Source organism: Macaca fascicularis, chromosome 12, assembly GCF_037993035.2.
Source record: "Macaca fascicularis isolate 582-1 chromosome 12, T2T-MFA8v1.1".
Taxonomy (NCBI): Eukaryota; Metazoa; Chordata; class Mammalia; order Primates; family Cercopithecidae; genus Macaca; species Macaca fascicularis.
Window position 1 is genome coordinate 376555 of NC_088386.1, and position 12694 is coordinate 389248.

The 12694-nt window shown below is 52.6% G+C and overlaps 1 long non-coding RNA gene and 1 other non-coding gene across 2 annotated transcripts; one reads left to right on the forward strand and one right to left on the reverse strand.

The window, feature by feature from the left end:
- The first annotated feature begins 646 nt into the window (after positions 1 to 646).
- Positions 647 to 8405, forward strand: LOC135966485 (uncharacterized). The gene is made up of 2 exons (XR_012420991.1): positions 647 to 798; positions 8202 to 8405. It is a non-coding gene; the product is annotated as an uncharacterized lncRNA (long non-coding RNA).
- On the reverse strand, positions 2926 to 7095 carry LOC101926247 (uncharacterized). The gene has a single exon (XR_012420990.1). It is a non-coding gene; the product is annotated as an uncharacterized protein (transcript).
- Positions 8406 to 12694: the final 4289 nt, after the last annotated feature.

Consider the following 12694-nt stretch of genomic DNA (forward strand, 5'->3'; position numbering starts at 1 on the left):
AGGGAACAGATGTGAGTGATTGGTTAGAACTGACGAGGGGGGAAGGTTGTTTACAGTAACTAAGGGCAAGGAGGCATGGAGAACAAGAAAGTTGAGTTTGAGAACAAAACACAAGAACGTTAACATGCCAAACCTTGGAAGAGAAACTGACTGTATCTGACAGTTTTACGCATTTTAGGGAGACAGGAGACATCAATCAACATATGTAAGATGAGCACTGGTTCGATCCGGTACAACCTGAAGGAAAAGTGGGTCAACTCGAAGCCAGGAGGGGGCTTCCAGGTCACAGGTAGGTGAGACAGAAACGGTTGCATTCTTCTGAGTTTCTGATGAGCCTTTCCAAAGGAGGCAATAAGATATGCATTCTTCTCAGCGAGCAGCGGATGACTTCGAATAGAATGGGAGGCAGGTTTGCCCTAAGCAGTTCCCAGATTGATTTTTCCCTTTATCTTAGTGATTTGGGGGGCCCAAAATATTTTCCTTTCTCAATTTCCCCCTTTTGTTTTAAAAATATTTTGGAGAAAGCATTTCAGAAGAAAATCAGTCTCTGTGCCAGGTTTTGTCTGATTTCTCATGGAGTAGCTGACATTACAGGCGAGCGACACCACACCTCGCTAATTTTTTTTTTTTTTTTTGGTAGAAACGGGGGTCTCCCTCGGTTGCCCAGGCTGTCTCTGGTGCCCAACGCAGGGCTCCCCGTAATCTCTACAAATAATCCAGTGAAGGAACACCAGAGCGTGGAAAGCTGAGGACGACCGACAAAGGACTCCCGAGTAGGTTTTCACTTCAAGCTCTAGGGTAAGGAGGGCGCTCGGGGAATTCCAGGGAAACCTCGGGAAAATATGGGTCAGGCTGAGAGTAAGTTCGCTAATTACTTAAGCCTTGTGCAGCAGTTACTGCGCCGCGGAGGGGTAATTGTCAGTACCCAAAATCTCACATCTTTGATCCGTCTGGTAGACAAGTATTCTTCTTGGTTCCCGGAATATGGAACCATGAATGTAGAAGATTGGGACAAGGTGGGATCAGACTTAAAACGAGCACAAGAAGAGGGCCGCGATATTCCCGTCTCTGCTTGGTCTGTGTGGTCTGCAATTAAAACAGCCCTGGAGCCCTTCCACACTGAGGAGGAGGAGGAGGATTTTCAGGATGACATAGGAAAGTTGAATAATCAGGAGTCTAATTATCAGCAAAGTGAACCATGACAGTCTCCTTTAAAAAAGGGCGAGAAACGGGAAGGTATGTATGCTAATCTCCAAAAACTTATAAAAGAAACTGTGCCACCTACTGCGCCTTTATGGAAAGGTCTGGAATGGCCACCCCCAGGCCAGCCTCGTGAATACTTGGAAGGGGAGCCTGAGACCCGCACCTTGCCACTCCCATCGTTGCAGGCCCCGCCAGTAACTATGGCGAAGGGAAGCTTCAGGCTTGTCCAACAGCCAATGAGGATGAGGGAATGATCCAGGCTTGCCTACCTGTTAGTTATGGTAGAGGAGTGCTGTGAGCGGGTCCAAATACAAATTATGGCACAGGGACAATCCAGGCATCCATTCGCCAGGCACAAGAAATGGGGGATTTGAATGCTTGGCAGTTTCTGGTAATTATTTCACCAGCTGAGGAGCCCAGAGAACTTGCTCAAGCATGCTGGGAGCCATTTCCTTTTAAAATATTAAAAGACTTAAAGCAAGCAATTGGACAATATGGGCCAAATTCTCCTTATGTTCATTCCTTGTTACAATGTGTGGCTTATAACAGACGTTGAATACGTATGGATTGAGAGGCATTAGCCCGATCCACCCTGTCCCCCTCTGAATTTCTCCAATTGAAAACCTGGTGGACAGATGAAGCAACAAATCAGGCAGAAATGCTCAAGCCCAATGTCCCGTTAATATCACACCTGATCAATTGCTTGGAGTTGGACGGGCATGGAGTACTCTAAATCAACAGATGGTAATGGGTGATGAGGCTGTTGATCAGCTCAGAACTACATGCCTAAGAGCCTGGGAAAAAATTCACAACGCTAGTTCTGCTTATACTTCTTTTAACACAGTTCAACAGGGTCCAAGGGAGCCTTTTCCAGATTCTATCACTCCTTTGCTGGATGCGGCTCAAAAGGCTATTTCCGATTCTCATGCCAAGAAAGTGATCGTTCAGCTGCTTGCTCATGAAAATGTTAATACAGAATGTCAGGCAGCAATTAGACCTATTAAGGGATTGGCAGATCTAAATGAGGAAAAAACTTTAAGTGAATACATTAAAGTCTACGATGGCATTAGGGGGCACTTATATAAGGCCAGCATCCTTATATAAGGCCAGAGGGAGAGAGGGGGATGCTATTACTCCCCATATCGTGGGGGGTGCCTCACCCCACTGTGATGAGGATCTAACAGCGAGGGGGAGAGAGGGGATTGCTATTACTCACCATTACGAGGTGGATCGTAATCATTACTCCCCCTGCAATGTGTGTCCATTACTAACAATCTCCTTTGTTCAGGATATTAGGAACAATTTCACAGGTTTTGTGTACACAGCCTGCGATAGGAGAAGAATACCATCTTTCTCCTATCGCACCTCCGGCTATTAGGAACCATACCACACAATGGGTGTACACTTTTTGGGAGATTTGGGGTAATGTCCTCCTGTGTGTCCCTGAATATTCGGAGACATATCACAGGTTGGCTGTACAACCACTACTCTCTTGGCAGGAACATCGTACTTTACCTACTGGAAATTAGGAGCAATATCACAGACTGGATGTCAAGCCACTGTCATATTGGAAGTAATATCATGCTCTCCCCCACAAGTTAAGAGGAACAATAACACAGGGGGGTGTGTACCTTCTCCGGTAGTGGAAGTAGTATCATCATCTCTTCCTTTAGATGACAGTGTAGCAGGACGAGCCGCAGACAAAACTCCTCAGACATCGGATTAAAGAAGGAAGAGGTTTTTTATTCAGCCGGGAGCACCGGCAGACTCGCGTCTTAAGAACGGAGCTCCCTGAAGAAGAAATACGTGGCCTTTTTTGGGTCATGATAAATCAAGCATGCGTGGAAAACGTGACGAGGGGCTACATGTATCAGCTAACAGAACAAAAAGTTTTACAGTGCTTTCTCAAACAATGTCTGGAATTTACAGATAACACTAGTAGTTTTGGTCAGGGGTTGATATTATCATTATTATTTTAACCACCAGGGCCACGTGGTGGTGCCAAGGTCGTCTAGCTATTTATCTTACTTCTGTTTCTTTCCAACTTTTTGCTTTCTCCCCCTTCTCCTGTCTTATAAACTAGGGAAAAGGGGAGACAGGGAAAAGCTGGGAAAGAGCAGGAGAAGTGGTGGTCTCATTCTATAGTAGCACACCCCAGCCCAGGCAGGGCAGGTGCACCCCTCTCCTCATAGGCTGCCCACCTGGCCTTGCCTTGGCCTCACCACTGTGGCAGCCCCGGTGCTGCTGCAGGCAGGGTGTGCTGCTCCCAGGCCCCAGGCACTTGGGGACTTGTCTGGAAGGGGGCAGAGCACCCATGCTCACTCAGCATCACCAGCATGTGGGTTCACAGGCCTGGCACTTGGCACACGAGGGACCAGCACCCCCATGGTAGCCTTGTGGGGGCACTCTTTCGTAGTCGGCACAGGGAAACTGATGCTTCAACAAGAATGACCAGCCCCTTTGCTGGCAAAGAGGAGAGGGGAGGGCCTGGCTCAGCCCAAGTCCTCTGTGACCCCGTACCCTGCTTCCCTGATGCAGCTGGAGGAAAGACAGCTGTGCCTGTGCTCAGCACATCCCTCTCATCCTCCCACCTAGCGACAAACCATAATAATGGCACGGATGATACGTCCCCAGAATCGAGACCTGCCAGGGTCTGGGCTGAGCTCTCACTGTGAACCCAGGAGATGGCGGGAAAGGAGGTGAAAGCTATGAAGCCCTTTCCTGTTACCACAGAGACTGACCCCAGGGAGCACTGCCCAGCCTGGAGCTGGCTCAGGGACTGGGTAGAGAGAGGGATGAGCCCCATCCAGGCTCCAGGCAGTCCCTCTCTGTGCCTGCTAAGGCCCTGCAGGTGCCTTCTGTTCCGTGAGCGTCAGTCCCCTTCCTCCATCCAGCAAATGGGAAGGTGGTGTCTAAATTGTGCCTATGAGAAAACTGTGCTGCTGTAAAAATAATGTCCAATATCCCTGTCCCTGCACCCTGACAAAGCCTGTGCTGGGCCACCGGCCTGCCTCCTGGCCTGTGGTTCTGCCAGGTAATGACGGGATCGCAGCACCTCTGCCCTCGACCACCTGACCAGAAAGTCACCCCACCTGGCTGCTCATGGGAGCGAGGCTGAAGCCAGGGCACTGGTGCAGGAGTCATCCCCTGAGGGCCTGGGGAGCCATGCAGAGTAACAGACACCATTCAGTATATTCAGGCAAAAAAGGAAAACATTGTTTTGAAAATAGACCCCCAACATTATCATCTATGCATCTGAAGGCAGAACCCGCTCTGCATGTCCAAAATGGACATTTACTACACTGAGGAGTTCAGCAAAATTTCTACTAAGTTGGTGCACAAGGTTTTGCACCAGCCTCACAGAATAGTCTGTAGGAATTTTAATATCTTTATCCCAGGCCCCCCGGCCCGTTTCCAGGGAAGCCCACGGGTACAGTGTGTTCCTCCCTCGTCCTGGGATTGTGACTGTTTCTTGAATGGTCATCCTTCATCTTCTCCATACCGAGGTGATTTTTACCTCTCAGAGTCTGCGGGAGGATTCAATGACAGGAGAAAAATGGTGTCAGTCAAAGCCAGTTCCCAGCCTCCCCTGTCCCCAGGGGTCTGATGTCTGGAAGGACAGGACACAGAGGGACCCAGCCCCGGATGTGCCATCCCTTACAGGCTTAGCGCCCCCAGCCTCAGCTTCTGTGCCAGATGCAGGTGTGGGCAGGAAGGGATGCAGCCATAAGGTCTGTGTCCAGGCATCCACAGGTTGCGTGCCTTGTGGGGACTGTGGGTTCATCTCCCGCTTCCCCACGAGGGTCATTTCCTTTCTTGTCAGAGACTCACCAGTTGCCACACCAGGGCAAAAACTTTTAAAAGTCAGAAAAGCTTTGTGTTTCTGTGCCAGGGTCCCAGCCAAGACCCCCAAGGATCCAGGGGAACTCCTGCCTATGCCGTCAGCTGTGCTTCTCATCACCACCCAAGAAATCTCCTCTAATGAGCATGAATGGGAGGAAAGTCAGCATATGCCTTCTCAGCATTTCTGTTGTTACTGAGCTCTTTCCATGGACCAGGCACTTCACACGCATTATTTAATACTGTAAAGGTACATTTAACACATTAATTATCCTTGTTGTGAAGAGGGAGACGTTTTCCCCACGTTCCTAGAGCATTTTTGACCTCGTGACTACGAATCTTTTCTCATCTTTCCATATGTAGATAAATCTTGGTAAAGATAAGCCACCTACTAATTTTACAACCCAAAAATGTTATGCAAATGTCGGGGATGCATCCCTTTTTGAAATATAAGCATCTGAGAAGGCAGCACCACACACTCCCTATACCTGTGGGTTTAACCTAAGAACCTGATGGTTGCAGCTGGAACCATCTGCTAGCAGGGATGGTAATTGAAGTTTTATTATTTCCTGGATAAAGGCAATCGACTAAAGCAAAAGGTCGCCTGGATTCCCGCGTGAGTTTAGGATGAACTTTGTAAAACATGCAGTAAAGGGCACTGTTGAGCTTCTTATGGGAAGACCCAAGGTGGGCCTCCCAAAGGTTAGGAGATTGAGACCATCCTGGCTAACATGGTGAAACCCTGTCGCTACTAAAAATACAAAAAAAAATTACCCGGGCATGATGGTGGGCGGCTGTGGTCCCAGCTACTCCAGAGGCTGAGGCAGGAGAATGGGGGGAACCCGGGAGGCGGAACTTGCAGTGAGCCGAGATCGCACCACTGCACTCCAGCCTGGGCCACAGAGGGAGACTCCATCTAAAAAAAAAAAAAAAGTTGCTGGGATTTCTGTGTGTGCTCTCTTCACAGGTGAGCTGCAACACGCTGAAGTTAGATATGCTTAGTCATTAACAAAACTGCCTTCTTCCTTTTCTGTTCTGTGGAGAGGACTCTGCCTTGCTAGGGATTTATCTCCCCAACAGCTCTCATTAGAGTCCTGTAAGGAACTGCCCCCACTGTCCTTGCTCACAGGCGAGAAGCCTGAGTTGGAAGGCCCAGGTGAGCAGGCTAGTGGGTATCAGAACGCAGTTAATTTCCTGAGCCATCGTGGACCCTGGGCCTTCCAGATGCCCTTGCTGGCAGCATCTGTGGTGTCCTTCAGATTCCTGTGACTTGAGCTAAAGTTGTGTAGCTGGAGAAAGCCTGCGGAGGAGGTGCGTTGTAAACTGGAAAGTGCTATGGAAGATTTGAGAGGGAAGAAATGCCAATGAAATGTGTCATCTCAGGCATTTGTTGATGGTCTGAGGAGTGAAGCTGTGATAAGCCCTGGGCCACCCGGAAGCCCTCCCTGCTGACTGCCCATAGAGGCCGGGACACCGGGTGAGCACCCTACCTGACTGTCCGGTAAAAGGGAAGCCACATCTGACTGCTGCAGGGAAACCGATGATTGTGTCGTCAAAATCTTAAGGAGAAGGCTAGGCCAAGACTTCAGGAGACAGATCCGAGAGGGTCCTGAATGGGAGGACCCCGGGTCAGGGCAGACCCCCCGCCCCGTTCCTGCCATCAGTTAGAAGTGAGATGAGATTGCAGGTAACCAAGGAAACTCCAAACTCTTTGGTTTTAAAACTGATTTTTGGCCATGACCTGATTTTGAAAAGCCACAAGGTAAGGCCAGGTGTAGTGGCTCACGCCTGTAATCTCAGCACTTTGGGAGGAAGAGGCCAGCAAATTGCTTGAGCCTGGGAATTTGAGACCAGCCTGCGCAACATGGTGAAGCCCTGTCTCTACAAAAAATAAAAAAATTAGCTGGATGTGGTAGTGTGTGCCTGTAGTCCCAGCTGCTTTGGAGGCTGAGGTGGGAGGATTGCTTGAGCCCCAGAGACAGGTTTCAGTAAGATGGTGCCACTGCTCTCCAGTCTGGGCGACAGAGTGAGACTCTGTCTCAAAAGAAAAAAAAAAAAGTGGCCGGGCGCGGTGGCTCAAGCCTGTAATCCCAGCACTTTGGGAGGCCGAGACGGGCGGATCACGAGGTCAGGAGATCGAGACCATCCTGGCTAACACGGTGAAACCCCGTCTCTACTAAAAAATACAAAAAACTAGCCGGGCGCGGTGGCGGCGCCTGTAGTCCCAGCTACTTGGGAGGCTGAGGCAGGAGAATGGCGTGAACCCGGGAGGCGGAGCTTGCAGTGAGCTGAGATCCGGCCACTGCACTCCAGCCTGGGCGGCAGAGCGAGACTCTGTCTCAAAAAAAAAAAAAAAAAAAAGAAAAAAAAAAGTCACAAAATGTATCTTTTTGGAGAGAACATTTGTTTTTGGCTGTTTCTTCCTCATCATCCAGTGATTTCTAAGTAAAAATATGCACATATACCCATGCCTTTCTGAAAATGGCTAATGCTTCTCAGCCCTGGCTCATGTTAGCATCACTCATTAGAGTGGGCTGGCACTGGCCTGGCCCCAACTCCAGAGATTCTGTTTAGTTGGTGGGCCCCTGACATGGGTGTTTTAAAACCCTTCTACGTGATTCTGTTTTGTTTTGTTTTGTTTTGTTTTGAGGGCAGTGGCACGATCTCGGCTCACTGCAACCTCTGCCTCCCTGGTTCAAGCGATTCTCCTGCCTCAGCCTCCCAAGTCGCTAGGACTATATGCACATGCCACCATGCCTGGCTAATTTTTGTATTTTTAGTAGAGCCGGCATTTCACCATATTGATCAGGCTGGTCTCGAACTCCTGACTTCAGGTGATCCATCTGCCTTGGCCTCCCAAAGTGCTGGGAAGGAGACCCACTGCTCACTGCTCAGGGGCAAAGACTGTGCAGATGGAAGGGCCAGGCTAGAGGAGGTGACCAGCCTAATAAGTGATCGGTGAGTGGCAGAGTGGTGCCAGAATCTCAATCTGTCCTGACTCCAAAATCTTTCAGAATCCCCAAATCACGCAAATTACCTTAAAGACCATGAGGCTTCCACAGACCATGCATGGGTCTTATATCCTTGGCTGAGCTGTCTTTTGATCTTCACTGCAGTCCTATGAAATTGGCACCTGTACTTTGATCTCCATTTTCTAGATGAGAAAAATGGAGACTTTGCCATATTAAGTAACGTGCCCAGCAACACGCAGCCAGGAGGGAGCCCAGAAAGCCTGGCGCGGGAGGCGCCCCTGCGTGAGCTGCAGCGCTGAGATGTGCTGTGAGTATAACATTCTCACCGGATTTTGAAAATGTAGTGCTAACAAGTAAAATATCTAATAAATAATTGTTCATATTTATTAATCGGTTACATGATAATATTTTTGATACTCTGAGTCACAAATCAATCTCATGTCTTCTTGCTTTTTCAACGTGGAAACTGGAAAATCTAAAAATGTGGGTTGTGCCTTCTTCCCCGTGGACGGCGCTGCTCGAAGCCTGCCCCTCCCCGCGCTCAGTCCGGGACGCTGGCGTTTCTGTGCGGCCGCGCCAGGAGCCCGGAGAGTGTCAAGCAGGGCTCGGGCTTTCCGTCCGGGCGTCTGTCCAGTGCCGGCCCGATCCTGAGCTGGCGCTCCAGGTGCCGAGAGCCCAGTTCCCAAATCTGAAGAACGGGCGAGGCACTCTCCACACAGAGAAGCGTCAACACAGCGCGAGGGAGGCGGCGCGGGAGCGGGATCCGGGTGGGGGGACGGCGAGGGCGCACGCGGCGCTCGTGGGGAGCGGGGTCCGGGTGGGGGTCCGGGTAGGGGGACGGTGAGGGCGCACGCGGCGCTCGGGGGGAGCGGAGTCTGTGTGGGGGGACGGCGAGGGCGCACGCGGCGCTCGGGGAGAGCGGGTTCCGGGTGGGGGTCCGGGTGGGGAGACCGTGAGGGCGCACGCGGCGCTTGGGGGGAGCGGGGTCCGGGTGGGGGTCTGGGTGGGGGGACGGCGAGGGCGCACGCGGCGCTCGGGGCGAACGGGGTCCGGGTGGGGGGACGGCGAGGGCGCACGCGGCGCTCGGGGGGAGCGGGGTCCGGGTGGGGGGACGGCGAGGGCGCACGCGGCGCTTGGGGGGAGCGGGGTCCGGGTGGGGGGACGGCGAGGGCGCACGCGGCGCTTGCGGGGAGCGGGGTCCGGGTGGGGGTCTGGGTGGGGGGACGGCGAGGACGCACGCGGCGCTCGGGGCGAACGGGGTCCGGGTGGGGGGACGGCGAGGGCGCACGCGGCGCTCGGGGGGAGCGGGGTCCGGGTGGGGGGACGGCGAGGGAGCACGCGGCGCTCGGGGTGAACGGGGTCCGGGTGGGGGAACGGCGAGGGCGCACGCGGCGCTCGGGGGGAGCGGGGTCAGGGTTGGGGGACCGCGAGGGCCACGCGGCGCTCGGAGAGGCTCGCCCAGGGCCGATGCGCGGTCCAGACCGCCGGCGAACGGAAACGTTAGAACGTCCCTAGAATGGACACGAAATAAGCCACGTAAGGGGCTGGGAGAGGAGCCGTGTAGAAACGGACACAGCGCCCGCAGCCAACCGGCAGGCCGCCCCGGGACAGCGGCGCCGCACGAGGCTCAGGGGCTGCAGGGAGGGGCCCGGGCCCCGCGGGGCTGCTCGTCCCTCTGGCTCCGCCCAGCCCCGCCCCAAGGCCGCTGCTGCTGTCACCGCTGTCCTATGACACAGGACATGTGTCCTATGATGTAGCTGGGCCATCGCTATGAAAACACAGCAGTGCTTGAGTATTCAGTAGATCCAAGCGGCTGTTCAGAAAGTATGGGCTCCTCCACCCGTGCAGTCCGCAGAGCAGCTCTGGGGAGCCACACTGAGTCGTCCCTCAGCACGAGGAGACTGGTGGGCACCGGAAAATGGGGATGAGGAGGAGGGCGTTAAGGGGCGTTGGCGCGGGTGACAGGCTGCAGGTCAGCGCCTGAGGCTGCAGCACACTCCCTCCCCGGGCCGGAAGGGCAGGGACTGCACGGGGACCCTGAGGACAGAGTGCAAGTGACCCCCTGTCCCCCACCCCGGAGTAGCTTCTCACCGGCTCCCCAGCCAACCTCCTGGGTTTCAGGCAGATGGCCAGGGTGGGGGTGGGTCTGAAGGGAGACCCCAGCCAGGGCGTGCTGGCCGCAGCCCGTAAACCCCTGCAGGTCTGTGCCGCTCCCCCAGCCACTCAGCCTCCCTGAACAAGGAAGCTGGAAGACATCCCTGGGTGTGTTCAGCTGCCCAAGGTCACCAGCACCTTGTGTGTTTCCCTCTTCCTGCTTGGCAGGAAGCAGCTGAAGCAGGAAGCAGCTGGAAGCCATCTGGTCTTTGAGACTGGCCCTTTCAGGCCACAGATGGCTGCGCTCCGCCAGGAAGGAGGAGGAGCACAAGCCGCCTTGTGAGCCTGTCTTGTGTGGAAGAAACCACTTTCCTGGGAGACCAGAACTAAGTCACTTGACTCCTCTCAGCTGCAAGAAGAGTGGGCAGCCCTGATAGGCACACCCTCGATTCCCAGCTGAGGCTGGCACGGTTGCTGCCCGATGGGTGGGAGGACCCTGTGAGGGCCTGGGTCACCAGTGACCCCAGAGACTGCACTGCACTCCAGGTAGGAAGTGTGCATTGCTCATCACAGTCTTTCAGTGCCCTGGAATGCCTGGCAAAGAATCTGCTTTTAATCACAGGTTAAATGATGATGCCGCTCAGTCGATGGGAGCTTGTCATTTGGGCAGAAAGTATGCAGTCCACTACTGGGGCTTCTGGGACTGGGAAATGGGAATACTCACATTTTGGGCTTGGAGAAAGATCCCAGTTACAACTGAAGTGATTCTAAAGTGCCACGTTAGCTCATCTTCTAGCATTTTTCCTCCTAAGTACAAAGCTGTAAAAGCATCAAAGATTTAGGCTCCTCTGCAGGGCTTGAGCCTTCAGAGGGGGGAGCAATCCACCCAACTAACCACCCCACATAAGCCAAGCGCGTGTCAAACTCTTCCCAAAAGAGCCGCGTGGCAGGACACCATCTAAGGGCAAAGGCTTTAGAGGTGGGCAAGTTACACTATGCTCAGTGGTGCTGCGGGCCTGGAGCACTGTCATGGTCTCCCAAGCTTGTCAAGATCCTAGTTACCCAGATTATTGATGGCCTACTGTTGGCACTAACTGCAAATACTTAAGTGAATGAGAAAGTCGTCATTCATCCCTTGGACAAGGAGGAAGCCCCGTGGCACCCACTGTAGACTCTGCTCCCAGATTGCCATCATTCTGTTTATTGGCTCTCCAATAGTTGAAAGTCCACTTTTTTAATAAGGTCATCCAGCGCATTTCTCCTTGTCACACACAGAGCTATCATGAGAGAACCTTGTAAGTGCCTTGTTGAAAACCTGGGGCACTCTGGCTTTGTCACAGTCTTTCCCAAAGTATGTTCCTCCCAACAGTTGGGCCTGGGAGCAACTCTTTGGAAGGAGGTTCTGTGGTGACATCACTTTGGAGAACTCTGAATATGAGATTCCTCTTTTGGAAGGTACCTTCATGTATCAACAGCTGTATGTCCCTTTGAAAATGAAACTGTTTAACAGACAACTCCATCCCTTTTTTTCGTGTAATATTAACATCTGTGGTGGGCAAAATAATGGCCCCTCAGAGATGTCCCTGTCACAATTGCTGGAATCTGTGACTAGTGGTTTATATAATGAAGGGGAAATCAAGGTTGCAGGTAAGATTAAGGTTGCCAACTAGCTGACCCCAGATAAGAAGGGCAGACTTGATGACTCAGGTTGGCCCAATGGAATCACAAGGGTCCTCAAACGTGGAAGAGAGAGGAAGAAGGTCAGTCAGAGGAGAGATGATGATGGAAGCAAGGTCAGAGAGGGAGTTAAAGATGCTATGCAGCTAGCTTTGAAGATGGATGTAGGGGCCACAGGCCAAGGACTGCTGCAGCCACTGGAAGCTGGAAGACACAGGATACAGATTCTCCCCTAGAGCCCCCAGAAGGAACGCAGCCTGCTGATTCCTTGAGTTAGCCCAGTGAGATGCATGCAGGACTTCGGATCCCCAGGTCAAATGTCCAGTGTTGCATCCACACGTTCGGGAGAGAATCGGGGGCCTAGACAACACACCAGACGTTTGACCTAGAGCTCAGATGGGGAGCGACGGCAGGCATGAAGAAACGGTCTGAGACCAACATGGAACTCAGGAACAACAGGCAGCTTGCCTGCCTGAGACACATCTGTGTGTGAGGTGCCCACGGCGTGAGCACACAGTCTCCCTCCGAATTGTCACGGAACCAACCACAGCAGCTGCTGGGAGCAGAAAGTCACGAGCTGGTGCTCACTGTTGCTGCCATGCAAACTGGCAAACCAGGCCCCTCTTTCCCAGATCCTATTTTTAATATTTCTGGCAATGAAACAGTGTGTGCTAACCCAAGGAAAAGGTAAGTCACGTCCACAGATAACCTTGGATTCGAGCGAATCCCTTTTGAATGCTGTGCTCCTGTTTCTCCATGTCCACCCACTCTCTGGAGAACAGCCAGGCAGATAATGTGGGAACGTGGAAATGGAAGCTGGAGACTCGTACCCCCACTTCCAGTAGTAACGATTTCTTCAGTTTTTCCAGCTAGAAAATAGGTGTACTCTGGATGCTGGGGAGCTGCAA